The following is a 7,659-nucleotide window of genomic DNA, read 5'->3' on the forward strand; positions in this document are numbered from 1 at the left end:
ACGGGTTGTTCGATTCATCTGAAAATTTCAGAGCAGATAAATGTTGACCTGATAAACAATTTTACCCCATATCAGATTTGCTCTAAATGCTTTGGGTTTTGAGTTATAAGCCAAAAAAATGCATTTTACCCCATGTTCTATTTTTAGCCATGGCGGCCATCTTGGTTGGATGACCGGGTCACCGGACACATTTTTCAAACTACTAACCCAAAAGATGATTGTGGCCAAGTTTGGATTAATTTGGCCAAGTAGTTTCAGAGGAGAAGATTTTTGTAAAAGATTACTAAGATTTACGAAAAATGGTTAAAAATTGACTATAAAGGGCAATAACTCCTAAAGGGGTCAACTGACCATTTCAGTCATGTTGACTTATTTGTAAATCTTACTTTGCTGAACATTATTGCTGTTTATAGTTTATCTCTATCTATAATAATATTCAAGATATTAACCAAAAAGAGCAAAATTTCCTTAAAATTACTAATTCAGGGCCAGCAACCCAACAACGGGTTGTCCGATTCATCTGAAAATTTCAGGGCAGATAGATCTTGAACTGATAAACAATTTTACCCCATGTCAGATTTGCTCTAAATGCTTTGGGTTTTGAGTTTTAAGCCAAAAACTGCATTTTACCCCATGTTCTATTTTTAGCCATGGCGGCCATCTTGGTTGGATGGCCGGGTCATCGGACACATTTTTCAAACTACTAACCCAAAAGATGATTGTGGCCAAGTTTGGATTAATTTGGCCAAGTAGTTTCAGTAAGATTACTAAGATTTACAAAAAATGGTTAAAAATTGACTATAAAAGGCAATAACTCCTAAAGGGGTCAACTGACCATTTCAGTCATGTTGACTTATTTGTAAATTTTACTTTGCTGAACATTATTGCTGTTTACTGTTTATCTCTATCTATAATAATATTCAAGATAATAACCAAAAACAGCAAAATTTCCTTAAAATTACTAATTCAGGGGCAGCAACCCAACAACGGATTATCCGATTCATCTGAAAATTTCAGGGCAGATAGATCTTCACCTGCTTAACAATTCTACCCCTGTCAGATTTGCTCTAAATGCTTTGGTTTTTGAGTTATAAGCCAAAAACTGCATTTTACCCCTATGTTCTATTTTTAGCCATGGCGGCCATCTTGGATGGTTGGCCGGGTCACCGGACACATTTTTTAAACTAGATACCCCAATGATGATTGTGGCCAAGTTTGGTTTAATTTGGCCCAGTAGTTTCAGAGGAGAAGATTTTTGTAAAAGTTAACGACGACGACGGACGACGGACGACGACGGACGACGGACGACGACGGACGACGGACGACGACGGACGCCGGACGCCAAGTGATGAGAAAAGCTCACTTGGCCTTTTAGGCCAGGTGAGCTAAAAATATAAAATTATAACTTGACTACGAAAAGTCCTTTTTGACATCTTTGTTTTAAAACATTTATATTTACATTTTTTCTTTCTCTCAAAGTAAAAGACAAGTAATTCAACAACAGTGTTCCAGAATACATGAAGGTTCTTTCGCTACAATTAGCTCCATATCGTTCAACAAAAGTATCATTTTGGGGAGATGCATAGTTATATTATAATATAGCCTTATGAAATTAGTTCAGATGAATATTCAGGTTATGGTAAACATCATTTGACAATCATATAGTAATTCCGATCTTATTAATTTCAAATTTGTAAAAAGAATATATCCCTTTTCGCTTTTTATTACTGTCTCAATCGTAACTACTTGTACTCGGCGAATGTATATGTCAGAATTCTATATAACTTATCGTATCCTGCTTTATATAGATTCGACAATTTTAGTTCATATCCGCGGTAGCTACATGATGAACATCTCTGAAACTTTCGTCTTTTTGAATATCCAGTTGGCTCATAGCATCAGTTATATACTGGTTTCCAGAATCTATACAATGTATGTTTATTTCCATTGGCTCATTGAAAAATCGTAGGTCCACATGTCGGAAATGTTGTAGTATGTGCTTTACAAATGTATTGTTTAAAGTTCCGTATACGTCAAGTACAAATACATGTCCTTTACTACATTGGAAGCTTGTCCCTGCTGTGACTAACAGGGAGCCTTCAGTAAATGATCCCAGAACTTTCGTTCCTTGAGAATATATCAGTGGTATGTTGGAATCTTTTAATTTATATGGAACATAGAAACATAGCATTCTACCTTCTGGGAACAGTTCGCTACTCGTTTTCTCTGATTTAAAGACTTCCTTAAGATGGACAGGGAATATAGTGTTGTTGTTGTTGTTTGTTCCAGTTGCGTTGTTTTTAAGTATTTCTCTGTGAGACTTCACATGATACGCTGTTACATCCTAAAATGAATAAAGGTATACAAGTTCAGTAATATAACATAGGAATATTGTTGATTTGACCAAGATATACATATCCCTTCCACTTCACGACTCATACCATCCTTATGTTTTCTATCAATTCCTTTTCAAATTGCAAATGTTAAAATAAGTTATCTTTCATATTAACTATGCTTCGTGTTTCTCGATTCACTTAATTTAGGTTAGAATTATCACTAATTACTGAGTTAGCTCCCCTTATTAGTCAATTTCTAGTGCATTTCAACCAAATTCAAACAGAATTACCAGAACCGGAAAAAGAAACAATTGTTAAAGTAGAGTGTACGCATTATGAATTTTGAACTTAATGTAAATTTGAGAGGGTTTATTTTGTTACGTGTTCACCACTGTATGATTCTTAGGCATATTGACACTTAATTGTTAAGGAATTGTATACTTTCTTACTCTTGACATAACTGTTTCCATTTTTCTAGCATAAAGATATTTCATCAAAGTTTGGTTGTGTGCGTCAAATGAGAAAGTCCTTTGTCTACCCAATAAATTATACTTTTGTTGTGTAAATGAATCAAGCGCGTTGTATATTCCTGTTCCTTCATATTCCTTATCCACTCGTCCAGCTTGTTTCAAGACCGTGCGACCATCATCCAAAAGATTTACTAGTTGGAAAGCAACCTTAAATAGAAATACATTTTTTAAAGCATTAACCCAAATAACTCCGCACAAAAACAAAATACTAGCATGAGAGTATGGGAAGGGTTTCCTGAATAGAAAATAATGAGCAAAAAAAAGTAGAGAAAATTAGCAAAAATAGAAAGAAAATAGAAAATAATCGGGTGCTTAAACACAAAGAACAGAGAATATCCGGGTGCTACAACACAAAGAACAGAGAATATCCGGGTACTAAAACACAAAGAACAGAGAATAATCGGGTGTTAAAACACAAAGAACAGAGAATATCCGGGTACTAAAACACAAAGAACAGAGAATATCCGGGTACTAAAACACAAAGAACAGAGAATATCCGGGTGCTAAAACACAAAGAACAGAGAATAATGGGGTGCTACAACACAAAGAACAGAGAATATCCGGGTGCTAAAACACAAAGAACAGTAAATATCCGGGTACTAAAACACAAAGAACAGAGAATAATGGGGTGCTAAAACACAAAGAACAGAGAATATCCGGGTACTAAAACACAAAGAACAGAGAATATCCGGGTACTAAAACACAAAGAACAGAGAATAATCGGGTGTTAAAACACAAAGAACAGAGAATATCCGGGTACTAAAACACAAAGAACAGAGAATATCCGGGTACTAAAACACAAAGAACAGAGAATATCCGGGTGCTAAAACACAAAGAACAGAGAATAATGGGGTGCTAAAACACAAAGAACAGAGAATATCCGGGTGCTAAAACACAAAGAACAGAGAATAATGGGGTGCTAAAACACAAAGAACAGAGAATAATGGGGTGCTAAAACACAAAGAACAGAGAATATCCGGGTACTAAAACACAAAGAACAGAGAATATCCGGGTGCTAAAACACAAAGAACAGAGAATATCCGGGTGCTAAAACACAAAGAACAGAGAATAATGGGGTGCTAAGATATAAAGAATTACTGTATTATTGTTCAAGGTAAAGAATAATGACCGAAAATACTAAAGAGACGAAGGACCCCCCCCCCCCCACATCCATACCCTTTAACATAGATCTGCGACTCATGGGTTGATTCGAAACACGGCGTGACTTTAGACAAAGAAACCACGGTAAACTTATTATATGCAAGCAAGTAAGTCACATCCGGGGTCCGCCAAAACCGATTCTACCCGAATCAACGCTTCTTTAATTCGACACTGAAATGAAGTCTTCGGGTTATAAAATTGAATTATTCCATTTGTGTACTTGATTTTATAAAGGTTGAATTGGCAAGTTTACTTATTTCTGTTTACAATTTGAATTTGTTTTACACAACAATCTAATGACTTTTGTATATTTTGTTTTGTCATGATCGACTGAATATGGCTTCGAAGTTCCTCGGTTGAAAAATCTCGAATATATACCATTCGGATGATATTCAAATGACTGTTTTTCATGTACCTATATCATACGGTACAATATGTGCACAAGACTTGCGCCTTTTCATATCGTAAAAACGTTTGTATAAAGTGTAAGTTGGTGGACGCGTGGTAAGGATGAGATGAAGAGTTAACGTTAAAAGTAACACGTGGAGGCAAAGTTCGAATCTCTGTTTCTCTTAATTTCACTTGTTTCTTCTTTTGTGTGGGTGTTATTTATATTTGACCTTCCGGGTGACATGTTGTAATGGAAAATTAGTGCGCTTATGCTTTTTTTAATAATGGACAAATGTCTTAATCATATTCCTAATACTGGAAGTTCAAACTACTTTGTATGAATTTGTATCTACTATTGAAATCACAAGGTATGCTATTTAGGACCTGTTAAAACTTTAAATTGAATGAAAGTATGGAAAATTTAGAGATTATTTTAGCTTTCGTATAATAAGGTCTACTTAAGAAAGAACCTGTGACTGAGAAGCATGAGACACAATGGATAAACATTTATGTGTTACATATTTGTTTTTCGTTCATTTTTTTTACATAAATAAGGCCGTTAGTTTTCTCGTTTGAATTGTTTTACATTGTCTTATCGGAACCTTTTATAGCTGACTATGCGGTATGGGCTTTGCTCATTGTTGAAGGCCGTACGGTGACCTATAGTTGTTAATGTCTGTGTCATTTTGGTTTTTTGTGGATAGTTGGTCTCATTGGCAATCATACCACATCTTCTTTTTTTATATTAATACGTATAAAAGATATCTGTGAGAACTTATTATAAGCTAATATGATCTAATATCCATTGGATCTCAAATGCATATTTGATAACCCGTCATGTTGATTCGTGCATGTTTACATGCCTCAGTGGATGCTTCTTTTTTAGTACTTCTAAATCTTGCCAAATCAGATAAACTTCAAAATGATTTGTTTTTTTCAAATTCAGCAGAGTATAATTATCAAATTAAATATTAATCTTTTAAAACGAGAGTCGTATACTGCTTTTTATATCATAATTTTGTTTAAAATCTAGCTTTAGACCACTACTTTATAATAAGCATTACAAGGGATACTTAGTATATGTGCAATATATGTTGTATAGTATGTTATCCGGGACAAGAAATACCGAGACATATATTAGACATTTATAAAAATTCAGCCTTTTGTTTAAAAAGATCTTGAACAACTCAGTTTTACTTTCTGTTTTGTTTTTTATTATATCAGCCGATAAATTTTCTGCTTACAAATTTTTGAAGGTGTGTATTAATCCGACAAAACTAGAGAATCTCGAAAGATTTAAACGGAGCGTTTTCGGATCCTTGTAAGCAAAACTTGGATATACGATCTGCATGTTAATAAATGGTAAAATTTGTAATATGTATCACGAGTTCTTATCTTCTTATGAGAGCTTGTGGTATTAAAAAGTCGTTTTCTTGCGTTTCGAAAAAGAAACAAGTGGATAAGATACAATGTAACCATTTCATGCACGTCAAACCCACAATGAAAGCGTTGTTTCAGTTCGTATGTCTCCTTTTTTTTTTAATACATTTACAGGACTTACCAATTTGTTGTCGATAGAGGCTGCATAACCTTCAATTGAGGAACTACTAATTAGTTTATGGAAGCGGTCTGGTAAGTAATCGTATCCCTCATAAACATCATCAGGTGATCTTATAGACAACACTTTGTAATAGTCATCAACTTGTACTCTTTGGAAAGTTATCCTTTTGGTGTCGACGGCATCGTATTGCTTTATTTTACTCGCAATCTGCAGGGTCCGTCTAATAATGTGAAATGTCCTTTTCAGATTCATAGTAACATTAATGTATTATTAGGTAAGATGTATTCTAGATACTTTAGTATACTATTATTATATAGCGATTGAAAAAGAACGCGCGGTTTCCAATTCCTCAAGATTTCAAGATTCAAAGTTTTATAAACATAATCAATTCTTGAATGGTTGTGATGTAAACAAAAATTATATCCGTTTTGAAATAAATGACAAAAATAGTAAATTTTACAATTAGGATTAAACGGACCTGAGGATTAAGTTGTTGCGAACCGGGTACAAAGAAGAGAAATTACTTAATTCAATTAGTGAGTTATTATATAATAACTCACTAATTGAATTATCAGAACTTAGTTTAAATGCGAGACAAAAATTGAAGAAAAAGTTAAAATTAAGATATCCCTCATTGGAACAACATATGTTCACCAAGTACAATCCTTCTAATAAAGTTGACCTATAATTTATATCATCTGATCTACAAAACAATTGTGATAAAGAAGCCATGCAAGTTAGGTCATGGTAGGAAGAATCTTGTTAGACAAACATGTACACTTAGTCACTTTACATTCATTCTATCCATTAAAGAGGGTCTAAATGGGGACACCTTCATGACGAAAAACGGTAAAACATTTTGCCAAATGACGTTAACGGTAATTTTTGGTGCATGACGATGGACACTTATTTTAAGACGATAAAAAAAATGGACTGATTTTGACGAATCACGTTTTTATTTTTTTTCCAAAATTAACGCGTACGGCAATGGTGATTATTTGAGATCTCAATCACGACATAGATATGTTGACGAATCACGGTAAAATTTTAGTAAAAAATGGCCGTTTTACAAAATTTCCAACCAGATACTAGCTTTTGACTATAAACAAACTTCTGTCCAAGTTTGGTAGAAATCCATGATAGTTTAAGAAAGTTATTAAGATTTTTAACACTTTAACCACAGAGTGAATGTAATGTTAACTGACAGAAATACTAAGTCCATTTATAAGTAAAATACACAAAAAAGATTTGTGTATACAAAATTTACTTCTGAGTACTATCTTCTGAGCTTCTGTTCAAGTTTGGTAGAAATCCAGGATAGTTTAAGAAAGTTATTAAAAAATTTAAAACTTTAACCACTGAGTGAATGCACATAAATGTAATGCTAATTGGCAGATAAAAATAAGTCCATTCATAAGTAAGATTAGACAGGTTATTTTTACAAAATTGTCTACTGGATATTAACTTATGATCATAAACAAGCTTCTGTCCAAGTTTGGTAGAAATCCAGGATAGTTTAAGAAAGTTATTAACATTTCTTGCTAATTGGTGAAAGCATTTTTGAGTTATTGTCCGAAAACTGGAAAATCCCCCTTTTTTTAATGAATAAAACCCAATAACTTGAAAACATAAAATTACAAAAAAAAAAAAAAAAAAACGAAAAGGAGATAACGTCCATAGA

The 7,659-nt window shown here is 33.6% G+C and overlaps 1 long non-coding RNA gene across 1 annotated transcript; it reads right to left on the reverse strand.

Annotated features, from left to right (window-relative positions):
* Nucleotides 1-1,392: 1,392 nt before the first annotated feature.
* On the reverse strand, nt 1,393-6,257 carry LOC143075737 (uncharacterized). Its single transcript, XR_012978402.1, has 3 exons — nt 5,979-6,257; nt 2,786-3,013; nt 1,393-2,344 (listed from the first exon to the last, which is right to left on the reverse strand). It is a non-coding gene; the product is annotated as an uncharacterized LOC143075737 (long non-coding RNA).
* Nucleotides 6,258-7,659: the final 1,402 nt, after the last annotated feature.

Source organism: Mytilus galloprovincialis, chromosome 5, assembly GCF_965363235.1.
Source record: "Mytilus galloprovincialis chromosome 5, xbMytGall1.hap1.1, whole genome shotgun sequence".
NCBI classification, from domain to species: Eukaryota; Metazoa; Mollusca; class Bivalvia; order Mytilida; family Mytilidae; genus Mytilus; species Mytilus galloprovincialis.